Source organism: Podarcis liolepis, assembly GCF_965112155.1.
Source record: "Podarcis liolepis genome assembly, chromosome: 4".
Classification (NCBI taxonomy): domain Eukaryota; kingdom Metazoa; phylum Chordata; class Lepidosauria; order Squamata; family Lacertidae; genus Podarcis; species Podarcis liolepis.
In genome coordinates, this window is record NC_139558.1 from 87,272,419 (window position 1) to 87,284,319 (window position 11,901).

Below are 11,901 nucleotides of genomic sequence, written 5' to 3' on the forward strand. Positions count from 1 at the left end.
ATGTGCCTTCGGTTTCTTGGAAATGCTTTCTTGGGCTTTGCAGAAACGAAGTGTTTCTTCCGTGAAGACTAGTAAGACTCTTTGTGTTATATAATGCTCACAAGCTGACGAATGACTGGGTTGGAAGTCTCGTGCAAGAGAAGTTTATAGCCATCACTCAGCCAAACAGGGTGATGCCAATGTCATCTTGTGCACATTTATTGCTGCAGGAAAGAGAGGTCCAGGCTATGCACCAACCTGCTCTTGGGATAATAGTTTATATGTACCCAGCCTTTGAATTGCCAGTTGATCAGGCCAAGTGCCCAGCATGCAGGCCATTGAAAGTCTGGTTATCATGCCAATGCAATGTCATGCTGGGGATTGCCAGGGAATTAGGGAGTGAGAGTCAAGTATTACTAGATCAAAGTTATTGGCTGATGAGCAAAGGGATAAGCTTAGAATGATTTGGTGTGATTCTATAACTCTCCCTCCTTCTTACACAGTTACAGATAGGTAGCCGTGTTGGTCTGCCATAGTCAAAATAAAAAAATTCCTTCCAGTAGCACCTTAAAGACCAACTAAGTTAGTTCTTGGTATGAGCTTTCGTGTGCATGCACACTTCTTCAGATACACTGAAACAGAAGTTGCCAGATCCTTCTATATAGTGAGAAGGTGGGGAGGGGTATTACTCAGAAGGGTGGTGGGAATGGGAGATTGGCAGATAGCTGAGATGAGCCTGTTGACGACTCTTAACGACTGCAATAGGTCTTACAGGAAAAGGCAAGGGGTGAGAAGGTGAAAAATGGCTTAGTCATGTATAATGAGATAAGAATCCAATGTCTTTGTTCAAACCAGGTCTCTCCATGGTTTTAAGTTTGGTAATGAGTTGCAATTCAGCAGCTTCTCTTTCCAGTCTATTTCTGAAATTCCTTTGTAGTAAAACAGCTACTTTGAGATCTTGTATAGAATGTCCTGGGAGATTGAAGTGTTCTCCTACTGGTTTCTCTGTTTTGTTTCTCTCCCTCCTTCTGCAGAAGCTCTTTTTCGACCAGGAGTGGAGATCCTCAGGCTTGGGGCTAAAATGTGGCCACCAAGCCTTCTCTCTGGCCCCCGGGGCCCTCCCCAGGCCACACCTCCTTCCTTAGGTCACACTCCTCACTGATCTTGCTCCACAACCTTAAGTGCTTCTGCCCTGTTGGAATGTGTGTTTGAAGTGTTACATTGTGTGTTGCTTGCTTGGCTGAAGGCTGGTGGAGATTTGGGTGTGAGTGTGTAGAATCCTCTGACTTTTGAATGGCTGGAATGTTGCCTAAAGTACAAAGAGAAAAGCCACACCCGTTCCTCTCACCATTTGGCAGAAACGAGCAGCAGTAAATCACAACATGCAAGCTGGAGTTAACTCGTTACTAGCAAAAACACAAGCTGCACAGGAGCTAATGAGCGCAGCAACTCATCCCTGGTACGTCTTGCCCCCATGAAGGAGTTGCTGAATCTGACGGTCCCAGCCTTCCCACAGCTGTCTATGTCTCAGCTTCTCCAGGGTCGTCGTCCCCCAGCAATTGGAGGTTGCCTCTTCACATCACCCACCCCCCCTCCATCCTTTTCATGGCTCTCCTGGTTCTGGGAGACAAATGGGGAGCAGAGCTTGTCACAGCAGGAGGGGGAGACTCAGGTGAGTCTCCACCAGCCTGACTCATCTCTGCCTCTTGGCTTCCCTCCTTCCACCTTCTTGCTTCAGCTTCCGCCTCCGATTCTGGACTTTTCTCTACCACAGACTCTCCCAGCACACTAGGCCCTATTACCCCCTCAGCTTCCAACACCTCCTCTTCTCTGCCTTCTCCCTCTTCTCCCTCTGACTACTCACTGTTGTTCCACCACCACTCCCTGGGCTCTGAGCCTTCTTCCCTTAGTAGTTCCCCAGCTGGTTCCTCCCACTATTCCTCTGCGTCCAACCAGTCCATGGCACCAATTGTACCTCTGATCACATCCACCATTGACATGTGGCCCCTGGAAGGTTGGCCATGATAGAATGTGGCCCTCAGGCTGAACCCCCCCCCCCACACACCTCTGGCTTAGAGAGAGAGAGATTGGCAATATCAAGGACATCCTTTCCTGCAAGATGAATCATTATCAGATTGTTGCTGCAATGGGAAATTGTTGATTGCAGATGGCATCCTCACTACATACAGAGGAACCTGTTTACTAGACACTCTTTTCCTGCTTTTTATGTCCCTGATAAACCAGATAAATGGGACGCCATTGTGAAAACAAATGAACCCTATAACATTAACGATGTCATTAAAACAGGCTTTAATGTCCGAAATGGCACACAACAGTCTCGTATTTAAATCTGACCCTCAGAAGCATTGTGTCTAAGATCATTTTCTGGCTTACCTGTATTTTGCACTTTGCACAATTTTCCTCACCCACAAGGGCTGGTTATTAATGGAGCAAAACACCATTGCTCTGAGACCACGGGGCGCTGATGTCTATGAATGAACAGTGGTGTCAACTGGCTGAAAAAATGTATTTTATATGCAACACTTTGTATACTATTTTAACTGTTTTAGCATGCTTTTTTGTATTATGACTAATGCAAACTCTAATGACAGATAGGTAGCCGTGTTGGTCTGCCATAGTCAAAATAAAATAAAGGAATTTTTTATTTTGGAAGGAATTTTTTTATTATGCAAACTCTAATGGCGACAGCAACATTCTGTATTGCCTATTCTTCGAAATGTATAAATCCCTCAACAATTACAGAATGGCTGAAGCAAACCAGGGTAACGGTCTTGCAGATAAAGCAAACATAAAACAGGAATCTTTTTAAAAAATATTGTGAAAACAAATTTATCAGAAGGTGGTCTGTGCTCAGACAATTCTGGAACAACAAAGTGGCAGATGATATAGCTCCATATAACATATTTACATTCATTTAATTTTCTATTGCAATGTGTTATTTCTGGTCTTTCCCCTCTCTTCCTAATACGACTTTGCTACTCATTTCCCCCTCTCCATTTTATTATTACAGAGCTATACTAAAATGAATAAACATTATTAATTTGAAAAAGAATGGTGGTTTTTTTAAAAAAATGTGCATGTGATAGCTGACCTGGACTACTTTGGAAGGAAGGCAGAACGCAAATTTGATAAATTCATTCAATCAGTCAAATCAATCAATCAGTTAATAATGCTGGGCATGCAGAATAATGCAATTTTAGGGAGACTTACAGGCCATCAAATCCAACTGTCTGACCTGCCCTGTGATTTGAGCACTGGACTATATACACTATATACATCTCTTTTAAAGGTAGTGTCAGGAACATGGCCCCCCAGAGCACAGGCGATGAGTTAGACTCAGAAATTGAACTAAGTGAATGAGGGACCGACTCTGCAGATGAGAATTGGCTGACAGAATCAGGAAACGGCAGTTCGACAACCCCCTCCTCCCCAGGGAAGACTCTATTAGCTTTCAAGAGAGGAAGAGCTGGAAGGCAGCCAGAGCGTTGCTAGGCAATCAGCAGATAAGCAGAGGTCTGAGTCTGGGTCGAGTAAGGAGGAGGGGGGAGGTCAGCCTCTCAGTCCCCATTCTAGGCATCTGGATAAAATCAGGGGGCAACGGAAGGGCAGGAGGGGAAAGGTGGGAGTCTGGCGTCTTTCCTGCTGTGGGACGGGTGAAACTTCAGACTGACCAACAAACGTAAATGCGAGCAGGTGAGAAGCCGGGCTCTGGGTGTGTCTTTTTATAAACCTACATAAATTGCCGGAGAGTCATTACTTCTTATCAGGGCTTGCTTGCCTGCCAGAGATCATTCCAGGTAGGAATGTTCAATTATGTCAGTGCTGCCCCTCCCCCTGCAGTCCATCCGACGTGGAACCATGCCCTCCAACATTCCCCTGATGAAAGCCAAGATATGCATCTTTTAGTGCCGCACGAGTCAGCTGCCTCAGGCAAGAGCACAGCACCACTCCAAACATCTGGGCTCCCCCCCCCAGGACATTCCAGGATCAAATCAGAAGTTGTACAGTGGTACCTCAGGTTAAGAACTTAATTCGTTCTGGAGGTCCATTCTTAACCTGAAACTGTTCTTAACATGAGGTACCACTTTAGCTAATGGGGCCTCCTGCTGCTGCCACACTCTTTCTGTTCTCATCCTGAAACAAAGTTCTTAACCCGAGGTACTATTTCTGGGTTAGCGGAGTCTGTAACCTGAAGTGTCTGTAACCTGAAGCGTCTGTAACCTGAGGTACCACTGTACTGGGAAAATAGGGCATGGTGGAACAGACCACTAAATTGCAAACGGCTGTAGAAATTCAGGGCACTTAACATAAGATTGGAAAAATGAGAAACTGCAAGGAGCTGAGATTGACAGCTCTGTCCATTCTTACCTGGGAAGGTATCTGCGATGAGCCCTAGCAGGCCTCTAGACTCCCGGCAGCTGCATGAGTAGAACTTGTGGGAACAACAAGCCTGGCTGTGAAGGTTTTGGGAGCAAGAAGTGTTTGTTTGCCTTGTGGCCTGGCCAGTGTCTCCTAAGCTAGCCTGAGGATGACAGTTTATACCTCACCCACCCAACCCAAAAAGAAAGAAGGAATTGTGTCAGTAAAGCAAAATCAGAACGCACACAGAACTTTCATCCGGTAGTTTATATGTATAGATGCAAAATCGGAAATAACTAAAGTTAATTTGCAAAGCTAAACAGGGTCCGATATGGTTTAAAATAGGATGGGAGTTTGCCTGCTGAAATTCCTGCGTTGCAGGGGGTTGGACTAGAGAACCTTTGGGGTCACCTTTCAACTCTACAATTCTGTGATTCTATGAATTTAAACTTCTCTGTATAGTGGAGAAGACGGGCATGATTTTCATTTCCCTACTAGAAATAAACAGATTTCTCATTGCTTTCTTCTGTTAACCACACTTTTCATGAGTTTATTTATTATTTATTTATTCAGTTTGAATTCCGCCCTTCAACCATAGATCTTAGGGCAGTTCACAACATTAAAATTATCCATAATCACTTTCTTTAAAAAATGCATGGATTCTCTGCCTTCTACTCTTTGTTTTAAATTCTGTGGAATGGATTGAACAGAGCAAGTTTCAAAATGCAAAAGACCGGAGTTTTAAGGAGGTTCTCTGTTGGTTCCTAAAAATGAGCATGTCTTTTTAGGAAGCTATATGAAGAGCTGGCTACAAATGACCAGCATGTGATTCCCAGAGGAAACCCATGGAAGAACATGACCTTAAAAGTTTATAGCCATAATTCAGTTAGCAATAAAATCAGGTACAAATTCCCTGTATTGTAAATAGACTGCCACTGCCACTATAACTTTCCCCTCCCAGCAATAAAACATTGGCTGCTGCTTATAGATAAACAATCTGGATCGGATCCTATTCCTGCAACTTTTATGAGCGTTTTGCAGGGAACTCTTCCCGCGTCTCTTCCGTTCTCAGACGTGCGTGTATGTGTGCGGACACACACACATTTGACATGCCACTTTCTCAGGGCGCAGAAAATAGAACTAGCAAACACGGTATCTTTTCATTGGGAAAAAGCAAATGTAAAGCAATCTGCGAGTCTTCGGGGCTTTCGAAATCCTTCATCAGAAACACTGTTTAGGGAAGCTTTTCATGTTTGACGGACTAATGTATTTTAATATTTTGTTGGAAGCCGCCCAGAGTGGAAACCCAGGTAGGGTATAAATAAATTATTATTATTATTATTATTATTATTATTATTATTATTATTATTAGTATTAGTATTATTATTATTATATCTTTGGAGCAAAAACATGCATATTTTGTTTAAAATGCCCTTCAATAGGCAGATTACAGTACTATATTAATTAACTAATTAATTACATTTGTATACTGCCCTATATCTATTGATCTCAGGGCGGTTCACAATATAAAATTACAATAGAAAACACCCCCCCCCCACACACACACATACAAAATGCACAATAAAAACAAAAACGAAGACAAGCCGATAATCCCTCCTTCCGTAACACAATTTAAAAGGGCATTAGACGTCAATCGGCCAAAGGCCTGGTTAAAGAGGAATGTTTTTGCACGGCGAAAAAGATGCACAACGGAGGCGCCATCCGACCCCCCCCCCCGAGAGCATTCCACAAATGCAATAATAAAATATGCATTAATGTATTGAAATAATACATAGTCAAAGGGCCCCTTACAATGTTCTTTTTATCATGCATTCGTGACAATTTGTGCTCATGATGGTATCGGGGAAGCTTTCGATGCTTTTTTTTTTAATAAATAATTTTTATTATTTTTCAACACAATTCTATCAGGTTTTCACAAATTTGTTTCTTTTTAGACTTCCTTCGGCTTCTCTGACAATCATCCATATTTACCTCTCAGTTTACGCATTTCTTTGTTTATATTGCCATTAAACTTCTCTCCCACTCCTATTTCTTTTTAATAATATATCTCAACTTTCACAGTGCTTCTTGAAATCCCACCAGTGTTGTTTGCACATCACATGTTCTTTTCAGATACTCAACAAATTTCCCCCAGTCCTCGATGAACTTTTGGTCTCGAAGATATCTAATTTTCCCGGTTAATCTGTCCAATTCTGCATAGTCAATCAGCTTCAGTCTCCATTCTTCTATTGTCGGTATTTCCTCTTGTTTCCATTTCGCTTTCGATGCTTTTTATGCCTGCAAGAGTTTTGGGGTTTGCAATTTGCCCCATGTCCTATAGTTTCCTGCTGAAATCCTGTACCTTTTTATATCCAAATATACTGGGTCTTTCTTTTTGAGGGGGGGTCCTGCTTTTCTTCTGCTATAGGACAAGAGTGACCCTCCAGAAGGCAAAACAAAATTTAAAAAAAATCCTTCCAGTAGCACCTTAGAGACCAACTAAGTTAGTTATTGGTACGAACTTTCGTGTGCATGAACACTTCTTCAGATATGCTGAAACAGAAGTCACCAGACCCTTATATATAGTGAGAGGGTGGGGAGGGGTATTACTCAGAAGGGTGGTGGGAATGGGTGATTGGCTGATAGGTGTGGTAAACCTGTTGATGACTGTTAACAACTGCAATTGGTCTTACAGGAAAAAATATTTTAGCCATCTCACCCCTTGCTTTTTCCTGTATGAACAATTGCAGTTGTTAACAGTCGCCAATCACCCATTCCCACCACCCTTCTGAGTAATGCCCCTGTCCAGGTTAGCCTTTAAGGCACATTTATCTAGGAGTAAGTCTCATTGAATTCAATAGAATTACTTCTCAACATAATTACTTCTGAGTAGAAATATATATAAAAATAAAAAATATTGTCCAGTAGCACCTTAGGTAAAGGGACCCCTGACCATTAGGTCCAGTCGTGGCCGACTGTGGGGTTGCAGCGCTCATCTCGCTTTATTGGCCGAGGGAGCCGGCGTACAGCTTCCGGGTCATGTGGCCAGAATGACTAAGCCGCTTCTAGCGAACCAGAGCAGCGCATGGAAACGCCGTTTACCTTCCCGCCGGAGTGGTACCTATTTATCTACTTGCACTTTGATGTGCTTTCGAACTGCTAGGTTGGCAGGATCAGGGACCGAGCAACGGGAGCTCACCCCGTCGTGGGGATTCGAACCGTCAACCTTCTGATCGGCAAGTCCTCTGTGGTTTAACCCACAGAGCCACCCGTGTCCTTAGAGACCAACTAAGTTTGTTCTTGGTATAAGCTTTTGTGTGCATGCACGAAATGCATGCTTCTTTACACTTGGTTCGACTGCGTCAGACCAACATGGCTACCTACCTAAATCTCCTTCTGAGTAGATATCTATATTTTGGCTCCAGTAGTTAAAAATCGCAGCCCTTCTGGAATTTATATTGGTGGAAGACCAGAGGACAATAGCAATTCGGCCAAAGTTTCCAGCATTAAATAATTTGAGCCGGAGTTATAAAAAGACTTCCTTGCAGTTGAAGGAATTTCCTCTCTTAAGTGCTGCAGAAAAGAGCAAAAATTGGCTGGCAGTGAACAGCCAAGGGGTGCCCCTTTCTCAACCCTTCTGTGTGGGTGTCGAGTAGTCTAACCCTGGAGATAACAGTTTCCAAGCAATACAATCCAGTTGGAAATGAGTGGAATATAAAAGTCAATGCATCTGGGATGATCTCAGCTCCCCGCGGAAGCAAGGTCAGCAAATGGGGATTAATTCTCAAGGCCTATGAGAAAGAAAAGCAGATCATCGTCATCCAAACACCTTGTTTTCCACGATAAGAACAGCACATCTTGTACAAATAACGCAAAGGTGACTGCCGTCAGGGTTGCTGACGTATGCAGCTCTATGCTTAATTAAATTAAATATGAGTGCAGGGGTGTCGTGGCAAATTTTTATTTTATTTATTTATCCACACATTTCTACACTGCTACTCAAGGGGCGGGGGAAAATATTCACAAAGTGGTGTGCATAAACATTCACTTTGGAAGTGTGGGGACTAATCATGGCAGCCCCCATTAAGGCAAGTCAAAAGATACAGACAGATGTGTTGAGAAATTATAAAGCGTGTTCTCACTAAAGGAGAGCACGTGTTGCGGATGGGTCAGTCAAAGCACCCTGTAGTAGTCAGGTGGAGTGGTTTGAGGGGCCTACTTTTGGCTGGAGTTGGTGTTGCTGGGGCAAATTTGATGTTGCAATTTTGGAGGAGGGGTCAGAGGTTATTTAAGGAAGGTCCACAGCAGAGTACTTTCTCTTTCGCTGTGGACATCGGATCTAGCTGGACACAGTGAAGGACTGGTTGTATTAAATAACTAATTTCTTCTCTTACCTTTTCTTCTCACCCCCTAATTTTCTTTTTCTAATTTCTTCCATATTAATAATCTTCCTTATCACTCCTAATTTAGTTGCCCGGCTGCCTTCCCCTCGGTGGGGCTCTTGGGGGCTGGGGGGGGTTGGGGCGACCCTAATCGTCCGCGGCCTGGTCCGCGGCTGAGGCGCTGGTTCCCGGCCTTACCCCTGGCACCCGGGTTCCCCCTCCCTCTTGGTTGGGCGGCTGGGCAGATAAACGCTTTAATTCTCTGTTTAAGTTTATTTTAAGTAATTTGGATAGCAGCAGGCGACGCGGCCCTTACCTCGCGGTGCGCTCCGGCGCGTCCTGTGCGGCGCGCTGTCGGCTCGGCCTGGGGCCTCCCTCCGGCCCGTGGAGGCCTAGGCCTGCGGGGCCTTGTTTGCCCATTTGCTTTTTAGAGGCCGGGAGCGGCCGTTTGAGTCCGCCCGGCGGGGCGGCTCGGATCGGGGCGAGCGGCGGCTGGCGCTTCCCTGCCCCGTCCCCTTCCCGACGCTTGCTCCGCTGCGCTCGGCGCGCGCGCCGCGGCCTAGCCGGCGTCGCGCGGCGGGGGTGCCGCGGCGGATCCGCTTGCCGCTTGAGCGCCATCCGGAGGTGCGCTTCGGCGCGCGCGGTGCGGCGCGCTGCCGGCTCGGGTTGGGGCCTCGCCCCAGCCCCCGGAGGCCGGGATCGGCCGTTGGTGTCCGCCCCGCGGTGGGGCGGTTTGTGTAGGGGGGGCAGCGGCCAGCACTTCCCTGACCCCTTTTTTGCTGCCGCTGACGTTGGCTGCGCTGCGCTCCGGCGCGCGCGCCGCGGCCTAGCCGGCGTCGGGCGGCGGAGGTGCCGCAGCTGAGCCGCTTGCCGCCGGAGCGCCCATCATACGTAGTTTCGGGCTAATTCGCCCGGTCCTGGCCTGGCCAGGGCCTGTAGGCCTGTGCTGCTCTGGTGGAGGATCCTGAGTAGGCAGTTTGGCGGGAGCGCCATTTTGTTCTGCCTCAATTGTGCAGATTGCCCCCAGTGGCGGTCGGTGGAAGTGCAGCCTGAATTGGGTTAGCTTGCAGGCTGCGCCACCTGGTGGTGGACTGTAGGTTTACATTCCACTGAAACTGTTTTAGTTGGGTCCTCTTGTCTCTGGAAATTGGAGTGTTTTACAATTATTCCTGTGTTTAATTGTTATTTTTCTTCCATTGGTAGCAGGTATGGCCTCAAAACGGAAGGCGCCTGTAGGGCCTAGTGCAACGTCTTCGGCAAAGAGGCCTATAAAGGGCCCGTCCCAAGCATTGCGCTCACCTGAGCCGAACCAGCCGCTGCGCCGCATACAGTCTATGGTCACAGGCTTGGCCAATGATCCTGCTGCTCTGGCTCGTGTGGAAGCTGAGATGGGCGACATGCTACAACGATGCTCAACTCCATCGACTTCCTCTGCAAGGCCTGCCCTTCCTGGGGGCGCACCATCGCTGGTCGCCTCATCTAGTGATGATGAGAGTGACTTCATAGCAGCTGCGGGCTATTTGCCTGATGCCTCTGGACAGCCTCCAAGTTCACCTGAGCCTCCGGCTGCCACGCTTAGGGGCCGTAGAGGCACTAGGGGTACTGCCAGGAGAAGGGCGTCTGCTAGAGGGCGAGCAGCCCGCGCCACTGGGGCGCTGCCTTCTCGAGTTGCAAGGGCGACTTCTGGGCATTCACAAGTTGTTTCTTCTCGACCCATATTAAATACAGATCAGCAAGGTGACGCTTCCGGGTCTTCGGTGGAGGACAGCCTGCTTCCCCCTCCGAGAGCATCTTCCGGGGGTCGCCGCCGCCGAAAGAAATCCAGGAAGCGTTCCAAGAAGAGTCGCAGGGACACTTCATCCTCCCTTTCAGGTACCTCCTCCTCTAGCTCTAGCAGTGATGAGGAACCTTCTCTTAAGCTCTATTGGGGCTTTGGGGAGTCTTCTGGACTTCCAAAATGGGCCTGGGAGCGGAGGGCAAACTCCCACAGGGTGAATTATGGGGCAGTCTTGGAGTGCTGCGATGGGAAGTTGGTCCCCGATGTGAGGGTGGCCACCAATTCAGCCAGGGACCTCATACCCGGTGCCCACTTGGCTTCTAAACTCCGCTCCAGGATTTTGGATGGCCGTTATGTGGACATATTCAGTCTTGCCCCCCCATTGGAGGGCCAAGACATTCAAGAAAAGGGATCGGTTGCTTCCAAGAAGCGGCTAGCGGTGTCAAAGGCTGACCGGACGTTTGAGCGATGGCTGGACAGTTTTCAGGTTTTTGCTGGAGTGGTATCGGCAGCTTACCCTCGGAGATCTTTGCATCTCTGGGTGTATTTGTCTATTGTACGTTCCGCTTTTACAATGGCGGGAGAATCAGCTGCGATATCGTATGATGAGAATTTTAGGCGCAGGGCAGCCAAGATTCCCACGGCCCGATGGGACCGGAAGGATCTGGACGTGTGGACCACTTATGTGGGGTCAGAGGTTATTTAAGGAAGGTCCACAGCAGAGTACTTTCTCTTTCGCTGTGGACATCGGATCTCCCGCCCGCCCTCCCTTGTTGGGCTTGCGCTTTGACCTTGCTTTGCCTGTCATGGGGTCGTTCGCCTTGGTGCGGGGGCCCAGTAGGAATTTACCATTTGGCTGATTAGTGCGTGCCTCTTGGGTTTTGCCTACTGCTTAGCAATACGTCACAACTTGTAAGGTTGGCGGTTAGGCATTGGTTTAAATTGGTTGGTGGAGGGGTACGGATTGGCTGTGCCTGCCCCTCCAATGCTGCTGCTGCTTGGGAATTCCGTTAAAGGAATTCAGGGACTTACCATCCATTCGTCCAAGCCCCTGGAATCGGGCTTGGGCCGTGTAAGTCCCTAGGAGCATGCGGGGAGAAGCTGAGGGTCTGTGTCGCAGCTCCGCCTATCCCTGACCTTGTTCCTCCACACTGGCTTCTGCTGGAATCCGGGAGTCAGTGCTGTCCCCAAGGCGGGAGGGACAGATAGTCGTAACCAATGCCTAAGCAACCACTCACAATTTGTATGCAAATAAAGTTGTGGCCAAAATTATGCCAAAAACCTTAAACAAAAATTATGTGTGATGTGTGAGTTATTGGGGTTAAGGGTGTTTTGGGGACCTCAGCACGCAATAATGTTACAAAAGCCCGACACCTGTCCCTC